Source organism: Varanus komodoensis, unplaced genomic scaffold (assembly GCF_004798865.1).
Source record: "Varanus komodoensis strain SLA01 unplaced genomic scaffold, ASM479886v1 scaffold32, whole genome shotgun sequence".
Lineage (NCBI taxonomy): Eukaryota > Metazoa > Chordata > Lepidosauria > Squamata > Varanidae > Varanus > Varanus komodoensis.
The window spans coordinates 24,368,789-24,387,321 of record NW_025335798.1 but is presented as its reverse complement, the minus strand read 5'-3'; positions in this window follow the sequence as shown (position 1 = coordinate 24,387,321).

The window sequence follows — 18,533 nt, the reverse complement described above, 5'->3', positions numbered from 1 at the left end:
ATCTAAAAATTACAAACTAGGAACTGGCTCCTGGTTTATACAGGAAGTGCATTTATCCTTGCCACCCCAGTTCTAGAAATACTGTGCAACATCCTTTTCCTGGAACCAGGGAAAGCTTTGCATGCCACTGTACATAATTTTTCTTTTGTGGGTCAAATTCAAAAGCATGGGAAAATCTATTAGGTGGAAGGTATTGAGATGGGTGTCCAGAATTCTATTCTTTGCACCTTTCCACTTCCAGTTTTGCAGCCGCTTCATAAACCACATATGTAACATGGATGAGTGACAAATGCACCCTGCATCGTGGTGGTGAATTTAGACTCTACTCCTGATGCTGTGCCTTCCAAAAAGAGAGAACAGGAAGCGGACTCTGCCAGTTTTAATTATTGATCCCCCATCATCTGTCCATTCAGCATTCAGAGCTGTTTGCAACATGTCTTGTTCTTCCTCCTCCTCACTTGATGCCAGACACTCTCAGAAGAAACTAGGTGTCTGGCCACATTAGCATCCAGAAATGCATTGCCTATTTTTATGGCTTTCAGGGAATGTGACACGTGGAACTAGAATCAAAATCTCTCGCACACTGCAAGAGCTGCATGCCAGCGCCACATTTGAGTTTATTCATTTTCTCACCACATCGTGCCTCTAAACTGTACCTCATAAAAAATTCCTTCTGAAAGTGTGCTCTTGTTTCTCAGCGACGTGTTTTATGCTCTCCCTCACTTCAGTCTCTGTGGCTATCCCACCAGAATCAAAAGAAAAGGCTATGTGATGTGCTTTTCTTCACACTGTTTTCTAGTCACCCTTCTATCAGCCTTTCTCAGCCAATGCTGTGTGTGAGTGGGAGTGTGCACACGTGTGTCTGGGGGGTGACTCTACAATTGCCATCCAGTATCACCACATCACCACCCAGACAGCTTTGGCCACAGGCGGTATAGAAATGAAATAAATAATAAGCACCAGCTAAGAACAAAAGTAATTCATCTGGTACTGTGGTCGTGTGGCACTTTATCTTCACAAAAGCATATAGGAGTCTGGGCGCATGCAAAGCTCACAAACCAAGCAACAAGAGAGGTGTTTCCCTCTGCTCTAAGAGAGGATGCATTTGCACTATGTGAATCATACCCTTGTCCTTATCAGTTGATGCCCTCAGCTGAGCTTACACAAAAGTGCTTGAGACCTTAAAAATAAGTTAGGCTGTGGTTCTTCAGTGGAGGAAGAGAAGTGCCCCCTAGCAGGAGGCTAACATGTGGGGTACCTAGGGTGCTTTCGTACACATACAGTGGATTTCCAGCCAGACCCATCACAATGCTAGTCAGAGGCTGCGGCACTTGCAGGAACAGGGGAAAGGCGCATGGGCCACTGTAGAACCAGTGGAGTGGAAGCCAGAGGTTGCAGGGATGAAGCCCAAGCACTTTCCCAGAGGACGCTGGGGGGAGGCTTGGCATGGTCTGCCACAACCCTCAGAAGCCCACCTTCTTTCTGAGCTCTGCTGCGGTCTTCACTGTGGCTGGGGGAAATGACCTTTACCAACAATATAGGGAAGGGGGTTCCAGGTACCTAAAAGAGCCGGGAACCCAGGCCCATACGACCACCAAAAAAAAGGCACTTTACATATGCAAAATCCTATACATTTACTTCTGTATTAGTTCCACTCAACAGGACTTACTTCTGCATAGACAGTGGCTAATGGGAACCTGCCAGTTAAAAAAGGATCGTAGATGGACCCCTGGCTCAAACGAAGGCACACGCGTCCTTCAGAGTAAGCCTGGTTGCTATTAACTAACTGCATGGAGGCGCCGGTGGGAGCAGTAGCACCAGCACAGGCAACACCCCGGGGACAAAGCAGTGGCCAGGCCAGAGAGGGCCGTCGGAGCGCGCACCGCTCGCTTCTCTCCGGACTAACACCACTTGGACTGGAGCGGCGGCGGGCGCGAACAGCGGGAGGGGAAGCCCTCTGAGCCAGCCAGGAGCAGGCTCGGCTTCGTCCTTAGAGGAGCCACCTCAGCCACCGCCGAGTGTTGGTGTAAGGAAGGATTTGGAGGGAGGGGTGAAGGAGGGGAATGTTGGGCGGGCGGGCATCCTCTTCGTTCCACGGGGCGGTCGACCCATTGTTTCGTTAATTTAAGGAGGCGTCCGCTTGCGATCCACAGGAAGAGCGAGACAGCCATGCACCCCTCCCACCCAGCCGCAACATCTTGGTTGTCTCGCAGCCCCAGGTCAGCAGCAGCAGCAGCAGCGCCAGACGGTTCTGCGAGGAAAGGCGCAAGGCGGCGAGAACATAAAAGCGCCTCGACTTCAAAGCGGGCGCCCGCGCGCTGGGGCGGGGCTGGCGGACTGGCTTCTCCGCGCGGCGTTCCCGCCTTAAAGGGACAGCGGCCCTCGCCTCCGCTGGCGCGCTGCGAGAGATGCCTCGTTATTTCTGCTTGTGTATCCCCGCTACTGAGCAGGAAAGGGGGGAGTAAAACGGGGGGGGGGGGAGAGCAGCATACGTGCTGTAAGTAACTCAAAAACTCCCGACGACCGCCAAGATCTGGGGGACACCCAGTCAGCCACTACCCCCGCCCCCAGCACCGCTGCCAACAAGGATATTCGTTGTTCTTTGGTTGCTAAGCATTTTGGGGTAGCCTGATCATGAATGGGCAATTAAGGGCGACTACAAAGGACTGCCTTCTGGTGGTGGAAGTGAGAATTGCTACAACGGGGGCTTTCCTATCATGCCGCCTGAATTCAAACAGCTCCCAGGTTGCCAGAAACATGTGGTTGTAGTCATAGGCCACTGTGGAGAGAGCCAGATAAAAGTAGCATTCCCCAGTGAGTCAGATAGGTCCCAGCTGATCTGGCTTAATAGTCCCAGATGACTCAAAGGCCTGTGTAAGTTAAGTACCTTAACAGCATAAACTGTCAGCTGCAGCTTTCTCCCTTCAAACTCATTTTCCACCTCTCCAAGGCCCACTTGCATCCTCAGAGAGGAAGCTGGCATTATTTTTTCTGTGAGAGCTCCAAGGCATACAAGATGAAGGCTTGCTCTTTACAGACCCAGCTCTGTGGTTGCTGGACTATAGAGCTGAGGATACAAACAATCTTTTGGCTCCCCACTGGGAAGTCCTAGGATTGCACCTTAAAATGTTTAGAAAACTGTAAGCAGTAATAATTTCCTAGGCTTTTGACTTAAAATTTTGTCAGCTATGTCAATTCTTTACCCTTGATTGTTTTCTATTTTTTAGAAGCTATAAGGAATGAAAGATAAATTGAAGTTACTCTCTTCAACATGTAGAGCAATCCTTTACGTGTTTATTTAGAAATAAGCCCCACCATGTTCAGTGAGGCTCACTCCTGAAGGCTGCAATTTCACTAACTCTTGCCTAGGAGATCATTCCATTGAATGTTGGGGAACTTACTTTTGAGCAGACATTAGAATGGCACAATAATTCAGTGGGAATGAGAAGCAGATTTCTTGTTTCTCTTGTTAAAAGGAGAAGAGGCAAAGTATAGAATTTGATACATTATCTTTAATTAGGTAATCTCATTTATTTGCAAGGTGTCATGATCCCTAAACCTAGGGACACAGTACACCAAGGAAGTCTTGAGAATAATGTATTAAAGCTGTTCCACCCAAGGGAGAATCATTCTTCATGCTTCTGCATGCTCTCAACATCATTTTCTTGCTCGGATGGCAGGTACTTGGCTGTGTTTCAGTCTCCCAGCCTTGCAGGAACCAAAGAAACAGGGAATTGGGCAACAGCTGCTTGTTTCTCCAGGCCTGCTTGTTCTGCATAGGGATTCAGATTTCTTTTGCTTCCTCTGTGATTACATCTTTCAATAGCTCAGCTAGCAGGGTCCCATAGGAAGAAAGTCTTGCCCTGCTCTGCCTCACTCTTCCCTCTTCAGTCCACTAGCAGAACAGGATCATGACAGTCACTGTCACCCAATGATTACGATATCAAATTCTGGCTCTTTCCCCAACTAAGAGAGCTACATGAAAGTTATCTTACCGATAGTACCTGTGGGTATGCAATTAGGCCAGCCAAATGGGAAGGAGGACATGGCTGCAGTGCTTTTAATAGCTGTGTAGAAAAGGAATTTCAGGAGGTAGGACTTGCATGACAAATTTCACCCGCTCAGGAATGCTGTTTCCCCTTTGCATTTGGATGCCTTAGTGGGGCTGAGAAGGAGTATATCTTTTTTTAAAGTATAGTGTGGATCTCTGTGTACTAGTGGTGGAACACAGATACAATACCCTAATTGCATACAACAAGCCTTCAGTCACTTAAGGGTTTGGGGAAGGAAAAGTCACCCTGACAGGACACATACATGACTCTGTATCTGGTAATCTAGATATACCTTTAGAAAGGGTAAGATGATGCTCTCAGCAAAATTCCCTTTTATCTTGTTTACCAGCAGTTTCTGGAATGAAGGTTCATCCCTTCAATTTTAGACAGCATAGATTGAATTTTAGAACAAAAAAACGCTATTTGCAGGGAGACTAATTCATTGATGAATGGCATAGTATTGTCAAGTTAATGTTTTGGACAGTTTATGAATCTGTTTCAGATTCAATAGCTAGAATTAATCTTGGATAGATAAAACATGACCATTCATCTTAAAACAAAACAAAGTAAATTAAAAATACTTAGGTTGGTATAAACACAGGCTGCAATCCTAAATCAATTTATCAGGAAGTAAGTCCATCTGAACTTAAAGCTACATAGACCTCAATTTCTAAGACAGTCAAGAATTGAAAGAAAGGGGGATACTACCAAGGGAAATACACAAACATACTTTAACATGCATCTGAAGCTGTTAAACTGCCTTTAAAAGAATTAACCAGATCAATATGTTTCTGATATATTTTCCAGTAATCTATTCTCTGGAGTGAGAAAATGCATAAAGATAGCTGAAGGCTTCTCCTACTCTCTCTATGCCTCCTCCTTTAGGAGGAAGGAAGAAAACTAACACATTCAAAATACATTTTGATTCTGCTTTATTCTGATTGGGATAAATCCTTTGACAGGATAAACTCGTGAAGCTCTATCTCTTTAATATTATTTACTCTTTCTGAAGGATATGTCTCATTGCTTTTGCTTTCCATACAAAATTAGACCAGCCAAATCCAGAACAATAAAGTCCCAGAAGAAATCAAATGCAATCTTGCAAATCTCCACTAGAAAGAAGGAGCTTGAATGAAAATATTTTACTTCTCAAAAATAGAACATGACAAAACTCCATTCTTTTGAAGGTGGAAATTTCACCTTTAAAAGAAATGTTGATAAAAGTTTGCTGCATTTTTTGTATATGAAAAAAACCAACCATATCCTTAGATCTAACTGTAGCATTGCTTTGCACTTTCACACAAATTTCCCCCAGATGCTTGTAGTTTCTTCTTTCCTACATCCCAAATCCACAAAATCCAGAAAATTCTTTTTTTAAATACCTAGTTTACAAAGCAAAGCATCTTTCAATTAACACCTTACTAGCTTCCCTCCTCAGTCTCAAAAGGTGAGAACAAGCATCTTCTAGTGTACATGGCCAGCATCTGATTGGTGAGCCAAGCTGGGCCACCTCCTTGACCTCCATCAAACCTAATAAAATGTCTCTTTGGCCTAGATCACACATATCAAGAAGCTTTTCTGAATGGATTTCCCTGCAGGGCTTTTTGTTGCGGTGGTAGAGGCCATCATTCTGAATCACAGAAAGTTCACAACCCAACAACAAACCACAAGTTCTCTTCCTGTGTTGTTCATGGCTAATGTTAACCCATACTTCTGGGTTTGCATGTAATGACAAGCCATGATTCAACAATCTTTGCTCAACTCGTAGGCTGCATTCACACAATGTGACAAGCAACCTATGTGGTTACCACAGTTTGCAACAGGGGTTATCATGATCTTCCTGAGAGTATGCCAGATGATTACAACTCTAGAGCCAAGGCATTCCTTGATCATCAAATCTGTCTGTTTTCAGAGAATATCCCATAATGTTTCTAACATTACAGAAGCTCTGTATGTTGTGGATTGTTTTTTAACCACATGAAGTTTTTTTCCTGCCAAAATTTTACCATGCTGTTGACACTCTTAATCATTTGTCACAAGTAACAGTTTTGAATATCACAAAACTTCACCTATTTTATTCACAATTCAGCCCTGACACAGACAGAAAAAGAAGTCAAAAACCAACCTTGCCAACAGTTGTTATATGAATTGGCCTTTAGACTACAAGTCCTACTGAATTCAGTGAGACATATTCCTAAGCCATGCATATGTACTGTAAAGGCATTAAGGTTGTATTCAGGGGCATCTGCAGGCCAAGCAGATACCAGTGGAAGAATGGATTCTTCTGTTCCCCTCCATTCATGCTCAGATTTGCTGGGAGTTGTGGGCAGAAAAAATCAGAGAGGGAGGGTGTAGTGGAGAGGAAAAGGGGGATGAATGGAGGTCAGCTCACACAATTCGGACATTAGCCATGTATTCCACAAGCAGGAGAGGGGGTTGGAGCAAAATCAGCCAATTTCCTATTCTGCATAAGAGCATTCATTCGCAATGTTCACACACTGCAACATTATTTTCTGGAATTTATTTATTTAGAATGATGTGTTTATCTTCAGTTATGCTGCATGTAGGAGGGAAAAGGCCAGCTGATGATCTCACCTAGTGGCAACCAGGAATAGAAGCACTTGATTCAATGAATTGCACCAATGTAAGTGGTGGGGTCTAAAATCAGGCTCCATCAACGTTATTCAGTATGACAAGCTGCTGGCAGAAGAGAACCTGATGAGTTGTCAGCAAGACGTGCTAAAACTATTAAGCCAGGAAATGTCTTCGAGACCAATATTGTAACTAATGCAATCCTGACTCCCTCAAATTCAGCTGGAACTTTGCCATCAGTATCAATGAAATCAACCCCATCAATCTGTCCTCGTAATTCATTTTTAGAGAACAATGAGAATGTTAAAATAATTCTCTCAAATAGCGTATCTGCGACTTAGAAAACTAACTCTGTTCACCGAGGATATGATTCCACTGTTCATCCATATTAGATTCCACTAATCTTTCCTTAGTACTATTGTGTTTTTGTGTTCACTGATGATGGCATAAGCATGTTGGTAGCACTGCTGATAATGCTGATCATTTATTTCATGAAAGAGTTTACCATGTCTTCTTGTCATGAAAAACTCTCCATTTTATTGTGTTTTCCAAATGGCCAAAAAGAAAAAGAAATTTGGTGAGTGAATGCCTTTGTCTTCGTTCAGATGAAATGGGCTGTCCTATGTGTGCGATATAGCTAAGGCAAGCTAAGGACATGCGCAGGTTGAGCTCTTGGCTCTGCAATGAATCTCATCCACTGCAAAGGCAAACAAGCAGAGACATGTTAGAGGGTGGACAAAATTGTGTATGGTGAGGATAAAGTATATAGGGAAAGTCTCTCTCTCTCTCTCTCTCATAATACTGGAATCCAGTGGGGCCATTCCATTAAGCTGGTTGGTAGAAGGTTCAGGAAGGCAAGAAGGAACTATTTCTTCACACAACGCATGGGTGAACTTCAGTGAAGCCGTTCTGCTGATGGAAGTAGAACTGGCACGGGTGGTTCCCCTTCCTTTTCTGCATAACCTAAAACTCATCTAGCATGTTGGGGGACCCTTTGGACAGCAAGGAAAGGAGAAAGTACAGTCATGGATCTGGACTTCTCACACAATGTTGGGTTCCAGCCACTTGCTTAATTTAAAATAGCTGGAATTTAAGATGCTTTAATAAGCACCTTAAGGTACTTCGATACTTGATTTATTGTTTTAAACTTTCTTGCTTTATACTCTAAAGTACCTAAAATATATTAATTATATGAAAAAACTTATTTTGATCATTAGCTTTTTATACCACCGTATCTATGAAGTTCAGCTTCTAAACTAATTATTTGGTTTCAAATAATGTAAAAGTTCCCAGGTTACATAAAATATGTGGTGGGGGGTTACAAGCAGCAAGCAGCAGATGTTTTTCTAATCATGAATGTGCCGCTATAATTTTTCTTAAGGTCTAACCCCATATTAAGCACTGGGTATTGACACTGCCTGTTGACAGAGCGATAAAGCCATCACTGCACCACTGAGCTTCTTGAACCACAGTGTCTCCAGAGGCTGTACTAAAATCCAGTTGAAAATCAGTGGCATGTAACGTGTAAGCCAATATAGGACTGCAGCCTTAAATTCAGTGGGTCTTGCTTCTGAGTGGTCAAGTGCTCATCATGTGCTTTTGAGAGCTACAACTCAAAGGATGTTTCCAACTGAAGGGAAGTGGCCTGACTATTTCAGCAGCTGTGTGGGTGGGTAGATGAATTCTGTTTCTTGAATCCCAGCAAAGAGGAAGGTGCCACAGCTGGTCTAGGACAGGGGTCGGCAACCCGCGACTCTGGAGCCACATGTTGCTCTTGAATCCCTCTGCTGTGGCTCTGCCGCTGATCTGTGACCTGCGCTGGCACCGCACAGCCCCCGATCTGTTTTATGAATGCAACACACTATCGTTTTTTATACATTGCATACAGGTAAAAACTGATCTATGCAATGTTATTTTCATTTTAGAGGTCAAAAGAGTGTTGCGGCTCCCGGTGTTTTCTGTGGGAAACAGGTCCAAATGGCTCTTTGAGTGTTAAAGGTTGCCAACCCCTGGTCTAGGGGATATACAAGCAAGCCAGCTCCCAGATAAAGAGTGATCTAAGTGAGAGAAAGCTAACAGGAGGTTGTTGCGTTTTTTTCTTGCAACACACACTTATATACTATTAGGACTCTGTTGTTAACCTTCAGGGAAGATAGGAGAAAGCACAGTCATTCCAACGCAATCAGTAAGGTAGAATCAAACAGGGAGTAGAGACTATGGACAGAAAAGACACTCCAGTGGTGTTGATTGGCAAACTCTGAGCAATGTTTGTTTTCTTGCCTGGGATCAACGTGGGTGACACATGCAACTAGTGCAAGCTGGTTGCCCAGTTGGAAGAAGAAGTGAGCAGTCAGTGTCCACTCTCAAGGCAGTAAGAGAAGACAAAGAATTCTTTGATGGAATGGTGGAACATCAAAGTGAAGTACAGGAGTTGGAAGACCAACAGTGAGCTGAGATGGAAGAAAATCCTAAGGCAAGGGGAAATAAGTAGACGAAACTCCTTTGAAAAGGTTGTCAGGAGTAGAAGAACTAGAAGACACCAAACCAGTGGAAGCCATGGAAATATGGAACTGTGTTCAGGTATTTGAGGGTAAGACTGGAAGGCAGCCTGCAATAGAAGAACTACAGAGTACCCTGCAAGAAACTGGAAGTGACTCAGGAATAAGATAGCACTTTTCTGGTACTTTAAATGTTGTCACACAGAGGAGAGCCAGGATTTCTTCTTGATCATCCAGAGTGCAGAACACAGAATAAAGGGCTGAAGCTATGGGAAGCCAGATTCCAGCTGCACATCAAGAAAAAATTCCTCAAGCAATATGACCCTAACCCTAACTCTAGCCAATAATCTAGCAAGGTTGTGGGCTCTCCCACACTGGAGGCATTCAAGATGTAACCAGACAACCATCTGTTAGGAATGCTTTAACTTGGATGCCTACACTGAGAATTAAGTTGGATGCAGTGGCCTTATTGCCCCCTTCTAACTCTACTGATTTATGATTCTATGTACAAGGATGGCACTACATTTTTGTAAAAATATAGCAAAATAAAATTCCATTGTTATCAAACATATGCAGAACTCATTTTACGTTGATTACACCCATAGGATATACAAACATAGACTGGGGTGCCTGTGCCATTTCCAGAAGTCACCATCCTCTGCCATATCTCAAACAATATCATACATGCATGTTTATGTACATAATAGATTTGTTTTATTATCTGTCCACTTTATACACCAATGCCTTATTTGAATTCAAGTCAGCTAATGTGATGTGTGCACATCAGATTTTTCCATCCTCCATTATAACATGGTTGTTTTCTTAAAACTACCTCCCGTGTCCATAGGGTGGGAGCAACTACCAGGAGATGAGATGAGAGGCCACATTGCCCCCTGCCCCAGAAACCACCTAGAAGCCATGCCACACCCCAAGCATTTCCACCGTTACCCAGCTGAAACCCACTCTGGAAGACATCGCTGTGGCAGAAAGAAATGTGCTGACTCCTTAGAAGAGAAGAAATGGAGTGTGTGCTTGTTTCCAAGCCAAATCACACTTTGAGTGGGGAGCCTTGGGAGTCTTCCAGGAGTGTGATTCTGCTTGGAAACAAGGCACAGACTGCCCATAGCACTTGTTTCTCTGCAAAATTGGCATGCATTTTTCCTGTCACTTTCATTCTTTCACAAGGAAGTTTGAGCAGAGTAATTCCATCAGCAGCAGAACATGGATGGGAGTGAGGAGATGCAAAAAACTGTGGGGCATGCAGAAAATGCATGAGAAAACTGATATGAGCATAGCTTTTTTTTTTTTTTTTGCTTTTAGAGCCAAGCGTGTTGAATCAACATCCTTATCACCAACAAGTCACACTGAGATTGTGCCAATTCCCAGCATATAAGCTCATGGTGTCTAGCAAAATCATGAATGGGAAACAATTCAAAACAGGATGTAGTGCAACCTTCTCCCCCTCCTGCCCACTCCAATATTAGCTGGTACCCATTCATCAACTAACAGAAACATTCCCCTCCTTTCAAGCGTAGTGCTGGAGCACTAAATCAGCCATGGTGAAAGCTGCCATTTGGACACAATCTTACAAAGAGAACGAAGAAAACAAACTATCCCAGAACTTTCTGGAGTGGAAAGTGGAGCTTTGCAGTTCAACCTCTTGAAAAAGAACAAATGAAATCACTTGAGGGTTGTCTTCAGTTAGCTTAGGAAACTGTCATGCTAAATTAGCCCCACTATGTTTTTAAAAGTTACACTCACAGACGGTGTAACATCAAGCTGGAGACTTCACTAAACACTAAAAATATAACATCCCAGATTAACTCATGTTTGAGCTGTGTTTTTTGTTCCAAGGGAAGAGTTCAAGAAGAAATGTATTGAGGAAAAAACTTGTCCAAGAAGAACCTTCTAACACATACGAGTACATACATCTATCTATATAGTCTATGTATCTATTGACTATATTATTTCTTTGTTTGTTTGTTTTAATTTTTATACACTGCCCCATTCCCTTAGGGTCTGGGTGGTTTACAAGAAATTTAAACCAACAGTGATTAAAATGGACTAAAACAACATATTAAATAAAGCTGATACAAGAACTAATCTGGGAAGACCTCTCAGAGATGTCTTTAACTCTCTCTTAAAGGTGGCGATGTGGGATATCAGATGCATCTTACCTGGCAGACCATTCCACAGATTAGAAGCAACCACTGAAAAAGTCCTCTGGATAGTTGACATCAGTCTTACAGAAGTAGAGTTCAGAAAATTATCCTCAGAGCACCTTAGCTGGTGAGGCAGAATGTATGGGCAAAGCTGCTCCTGAAGGTCCCAAACCATGAAGGGCTTTAAAAATAGTTACCAACACCTTGTACTGTGCCCAGAAACATATTGGCAGCCAATGCAAAGACTTTAAAATAGGTGATGTGGTGTCTCTCCATGATGTCCCATGATGTGGCTGCCATATTTTGTACTGGTTGCAACTTCCAGAGTAGGCACAAGGGTAGCCCTTTATAGACTTCACTGCAGAAATTGAACCTAGATATTACCAACATGTGCACTACTGTTTGCAGGACATTCTCCTCCAGGGAGGGACACAGTTGGTGAATCAGCTGAAGCTGACAGAAGCCTCAGTCAAGAGTGCCAGCTATCTGAGCTAACATCTGAAGGGCCAGTCCAAGCAGCACCCCCGAACTGTGGACACAGTCTTTTAAGGAGAGTGTGACCTCATCTAGAACCTGTTGATACACTTCTAATCCTGGATTCAGACCCTTAACAGCAAGCACCTCCATTTTTTCTGGATTCAGCTTCAATTTGTTTCATTTTTTTTCTCACCCAGCCCATTACCAGCTTGAGGCAGTCATTCAAAGAGGAGATGCCATCTCTGGAAGAAGCAGCAGATGATGCCCAGGTATATTTCTCCTTGCCATCATTAGACTATGGATAGCATCCAGTGCCACTCCTCTAGATGATCTTTCCCAGTGTCTTCGTGTAGATGTTAAGCAGCACTGGAGACAGAATGCAGCCCTGTGAGACTCCAGAAGTCAGCTCCTTCTTAGAGGAGCAACAGTCTCCAAGCATCACCATCTTGAGCCAGCCCAAGACTGCAAATCAGTGTCTCCAATTCCCAACTCCTTCAGACAATCCAGAAGGATACTATGGTTGATAGTATTGAAGGCCACTGAGAGATCCAACAGAACCGACAGGGACACACTTCCCTAGTCAATTCTGAGTTGTAGACCATCCACTAGAGCAAACAAAGCAGTCTCAACTCCATGTCCTGCTCTGAAGCCAGTTTGAAATGGGTCCAGAAAATCAGTATCACTCAGGACCACCCGGAGCTGGAAAGATACTGCCCTCTGAATCACCTTAGAAAGAAATGATATGCTTGAAACTGATCTAAAGTTGTTAAGGTCCAGGAGTTCAAATTAGGTTTCTTGAGGAGGGCCTTGTTCAGGCAGGCGGGAATGATATGCTCTCTGAAGGAGGCATTGATGATAAAGCATAGTAGTTTCCTCAGTGCTTTTGCCCCCTGGCCTACCAGCCAAGATGGACACAGATTGAAAAGGAAGGTGGTTTATCTCACTAGTCCAAGCAGCCTATCAACTTTAGCAAGACTTTCAAATTGAAAATGATCCATAATAACCTCATTCATGGATTTGCTGGACACCTCTATGTGCATACTTTGAGGATGAGGAGCCATTGAATCTCTGTTGCTTTGGAGATTGCTCCTGAGTAACTCAGTCCTTCTTACTTGTGAGTAGAGAAAAGCTTCCTTGTTATACTACCCAAGGTCTTTCAACCAGAAATGTCAGAGACTGAACTTGACCATCTCGGCACGCAGAACACGTGCTGTACCAGGCAATATCCTCCCTCAGGCCAGTATAGGGTTAAAAATGACGGAAATGCATCCATCAATTCTTCCTTCAAGCCAAGTACCTATGGCTTTTCTTATGTTTTTATGGTCTTCTGATTATCAAACATCATGAAAGAAGACAAACAGCAACAAGAACATCCTGTCTCCCTGATATTTCAAAACTGTGATCCGTATGAAAAGCTTAAACGCTAATATCCCAGTGATTCATTTGTGCCAACCCCTTCTTCCACCTAAGAAAGCAGAAGTAATTTGGCAACAGAATTTTACTACCAGATGCAACCATCTCACACCCTCTTTTGCCACAGTGCCAGGAGAAGACCCATCAACATGACAGAAAAACTGTGTCTAATTAACACTCCCCCTTCCATATACTACACCAAGCCTGTTGGTGGAGGAAAATACTTTCACACATCCTTATCAAATTAGGGCAAAAGCTCTCCTAATGAGCTACAATCAATTAGTGCAGTAGTAAAATGGATTTATTTGTGCTGTCAGCGAAAAGATATTTGCACGGCAGTTTGCAATGTGTGTAAAGGAAATGCTGCAGTTTGTAGTTAGTTAATGAGGAGCTTCTGCTTGAAGGTGTTACCGGGAAGGGGGATTTGAGACAGGGATGGGGATTTCTGCCGGCAGCAACCTCTTCTGTAGCCACTACTCTGATAGCCAGCTGACCCTCAGGGAGGGACACATTAAAGTGGGGTATTGGCAGGAGTTGTACATTTTAATTTAGCTTCATAGTTGGAATCCAGATGTAATTAGATATCTATCTGTCTATACTGATAGATCAAAATATTTTCCCTTTTATGTAAATGCACAGGGCAGGGCCATTTTAGTGTGAAAAATCACTGCAGCTGCACAGAGTAGAAAGACTGAAGCTGCACCTTATCCTCCCTTTCCAAAGTGAGACATGGTTGGTTGATGCCTTTGCGATAATTTGATCATCCCTGGTTTTGGGAAGCACAGTCATCCTAAGGCTGCAGAAGGGTCTGTTCTGGAAATGTCTGTAAGAGTTGAAAATGACGCAAGAAACCAATTAGAGTAAGACTCCCCATGGCTTCCTGTGACGTGCCTGCCCGGCCTGCCCCTGAGATGGACGGAGCCCGTTTGTCACATAGCCTGGGTTCACACGTCAAGCAACCCTGCACTGTTTGCATGGCATGCTGACTTTGCCCAACCTCACCACTCACCCAATCGCGTGGTTACCTGGGCCGCTGTCGAAAGGGGGCCTGTCTCTCGGACACTGCCGTCTGCTCAGATCAACACATCCGCTTCTGGGGAGGAAGGAGGTGGGAGACCAAAGCAGTAGTTTCAAGGTTACCTAGTGGAAACTTTCAGGCAGAGCATGAGACTCCGCCTGCCTTAGCAAAGCGGGCAGACTTTTCAGAGGTGGGATGGGAAGAGATTCAGGATGAGTCCCTTGACCCACTCAGGAGAGGATGTGGGAAATAAGCAGAGTCTGGCGTTCCCACCATCCAGTCAGGGCCATCTTAACAGCATTACGGGCCCTGGGCAAAGCAGTGTACTGGGGCCCCTACGACAACTACAACTACTGTTAATTTTGGACATGTTCCAATTTTCCAAGGGTTAACATACAGAGATTAGTATGGGGCCCATGGGCAAGTGCCCATCAGGCCCATGCGTTAAGACGGCCCTGCATCCAGTCCTCAGGCAGCAGGGTGGAGAGCCATGCTGACAGTGGAGTCAGAAGATTTCTGAAGACGGGGAAATGGGGAAGTTTCAGTTTGGACTCAGCTCGTCACTTAGGCAGATGCTTCCCCCATATCTTAAGAAGAATGCTTCTTTGATTCATACTGTTCTGTGATCTGTTAAGTTTTGAGATGTGAACTGTGCTTCTAAAGTCTGCCGGAGAAGGAAAGAGGAAAGTGACCTGCTTATGACAGCAGCCAAGCTTCCATGCCCCCCGCTCCCTCCTCTCTGCCTCACCAGGCATCCCAGAAGCCCCTGGGGGTCTTTCCCCTCTGCTGGGCTAAGGATTGCAGCAGCCTCTTCCTGTCTGGTATGCCACAACAATCCTCGACACTCCTGAGATAGCCTGCGGGTCTGTGGCACTTCCCAGCCACAGTTATTTTAATTAGTTGAAAATAAACAATCTGCACAAACCTGCACAAACACACACTTCTCCTTTTATGTATTTTCATGCTGCCTCCCTGCTTCCAGAAGTAAACCGGGAGAGAGGCACATCACTCGGCCAATGAGAATAAAGGTAGTAAATGTGCATTTATTGTTAGGGAGCTGAAGGCAGTAGAGAACAAAGGCTAGAAGCAACTGTTTCTACAGCCAACTTTTCCACTGGACTCTATGCTGTTTCCATACCAATAATGATAAAATGGTGATTCGGGCTCTGGATGACATGAGAAGCATGAGGCCTTGGAAGAAATTGTTGCTTCTCTCTGTGGTTTCAGAAAATTATTCCTAGCATGCAGGAATTTGGGAACTGGGTCCAGATAACAGAACAGACCCACAATGGTCAGACCCAGGAGATGGCTTCTTGGGTTGTGTGAACTCACCCATAGTCTTGGCTCCTTCCCAGTAGCAGTGCACCTGCTTCTCAGAGAGGCATCTTTCAGGCTTCTTACCTCAGAACTACTAAGCTACAGTCCTGCTCAGTGCACCCTCCATGCTTATATTTTATAATGGAAAGGGGCTTCAGAATTCCCTATAAGGAGTATGAGGCCCAGTACCCTTCTACCAGGAGCATGACAGACAGAAATTCAACAGGTACAGTTCCATTCTCCACCTACTTATTTTAGGAACAGAACTCCAAGCACAGTGGAAGAAAATAAAGTTTTAACAACCAAAAATTACCACTCATAAGAGACCACTGGTAAAATCTGGACATAATAAGCAAAGATGCTTAAAAGAAAAAAAAAAGGGGGGGGGGGGAGAATGTTATACCAATACTCCATCTCTATTTTTATGATCCATACTTTTGCTGACCAGTTGGCTACCTTAAAATATAGTGAACTGGTCATGCAGCCTTGAGGCATTCCTTTATAAATCTGAAATAACTAATAACAGTTTCAGGGGAGCAATTTTAATCAGGAGAATTAAAAGCAGAGTAGGCCATGTTCCCCAAACAGCTGGAATTCCTGAGAATTCACTTACAGAGAACATTCACAAAAACACTTGCAGGTGATGCTTTTTGAACACTGCAATAAATGTACAGTTTATAAAGTAGGAGAGCAACACATCAGCATGTGTGCAGGACACATGTCTATAGAGACTGCACCTGATTTTGTGGCAATGTCTCCCCATCGCTCCATCTGTGTGGCACCAGCTCTCTCCTTTTTGCTGTGGAGAGACTTGTGGGCAGTCTGTGTGACATCTTGTTTTAGAAACCACAATGTGCTATTATAGTTTTCAGAGCTGTAGGTCAAAGCTCCTGCTGTAGATTTTCATGGTCTGTGTTCCTCTGCCCCCATGTTGGTTGACTTCATCATGAGTAATTTATAACAGCCTTGGATAAGTGGCCATGCGGGGCTGGAACTGCATTCTGGGAACGGCAGAGAGAGCAAGCGGTTTGGGGACAGTGTGCGAGTGGAGTTCAGCAAGGAGGGCTTGCAATTTCCCAGCATTTTGGAGCTTGAGCAAACACGGAAAACCCTTGATAGCACACTTTTTTGGCTGGCTGGCTGGCTGGATGGCAGGTTGGTTGGTTGGTTGGTTGGTTGGTTGAACTTAATCAAATAATGTGTCAGACACTGATAAGGATATGCAACCTGTGCAGAGTTGCTCGTAAACTGGATTATAGTATTTATGCATGCCTTTATTCAGTAGGTCAAATCTTTCTAGCTTTGAAAATGCTTTCTGCAGGTCTTATATTATTGTCTAGCTGGAAAAAGCAACCCTTGTACTCTGAAACACACCAAATGGACCATTAGACTGTGGGGCGGGGGGGGGGGCATATATATAGATCAATGCATCTACAAAATCAATCCACAATTGTATTTACCTGGGAATATGAGCATTACCCAAATTGCTGCCATTCATATCTTTTATGTAAGATCCAAATGGTCACGAGTGCTCTTAGACAACACACAATCAATTTAGATATAGACCCTTTAAAATATCCCTGCTTACTACATGGCCAGCAGTTTAAGTTACCATTTGGGATGTCCACTTCTGAAAGCAACAAAAATCTTTAGCCCATCAACACATTAGTCACTAAGGAACTGCATCTCAATTCTCAGTCCAGTAATTGTAATGATATATTTCATCTCAGCAATATTGATTAGGGCTGCACTGAAATGCTCCTTTGCTTTTTTATCCTGACAAATGTGAAAACAGTTTTAAATAGATGCAGCCAACAAAACACAGACTAGAACAATAGCAGAACTGGACACTCTGACCTCATGCATATAAAAATGAAGAGTTAATTTCTTAAAAAAAAAATCTAAAAGTACAGCTTTTCCATTCCGCAATGCCAAATTTTAGTGGGTGTTTCTAATTGTTGGTGCTGGTAGGCCAGCTTTGAGTTTCATGTGCCTTCTACTCTGTGTTCCCCACAAAGCACCGCTCCAGGATGGAGGGTGAAAGGAACCATCCCAATTAGTCTGAGATGGGACAAAAAGGGGTGAAAAAATTCCTTCCATTAACTTCCAAAAGTGAACCTAAAAAAATCCCATCTCACCCAGCACCCCACACCCCTCATCTCTCTCCCTCTTTTTCAGAAGAACCCTCTGACCATCCAGAGTGGCTTCTCCAAGGCCATCGGTGGCTATAGGGACATAGGAAGAAGCATAGGAAATTTATATTTAATTACCTTCCTTAAGGGTGCAATCCTAAGTTCACATGCAAAGGTCATACAACTTGACATGACGGCTCAAGTTTCTTATCCTGAATTCAGAACTGCAAACACAACGAGGAAGAGAAAAATATTCATTCATTCATTCATTGCCACACTGAGATTTTTCCCACCAGGGACACTGTCTGATATCTCACTTTGGAGCATGAGATGTTGGTGGGGACACCATGAGCCGAGCAACACTGCGTGGCAGTTCAAAACAAGGAAAAGTGAGGGAAGAGATAAGCACACACTTCCAGCATGCCACTTCTTTGCTTCAAACTGCGCCTTCCCACCACCACTGCACCAAATCAAAAGAGTTGGGGCTACGAGTCATGAGTCCCTTTTCCAGCTGTTTCACTCATCTGGCTAGCTACTAAATCATTTTGAACTTCTGCTCAGAATTCCTATCTTTGAAAGACTTTCTCTTCCTTGACAAGACTGAGTACAGTTTGCCCATGGTTTCCACCAAAATGTGAAAGAAATGTGAGCCATCAGAACAAAACTTGCAGTATAAGGATGTGTGACTTTTCATTTATTTATTTATTTAGAAAATTTCTATGCCGCCCCATTCACCGAAGCCTCGGGGCGGCTCACAAACATAAATAACTTCGATAAAATAATATAAATTAACAGTATAAATTAAGTCGCCCTGGCCAAAGAATAAAATAAATAAATACTATTAACAGTTAAAATGACATTTGAGTAAAAAA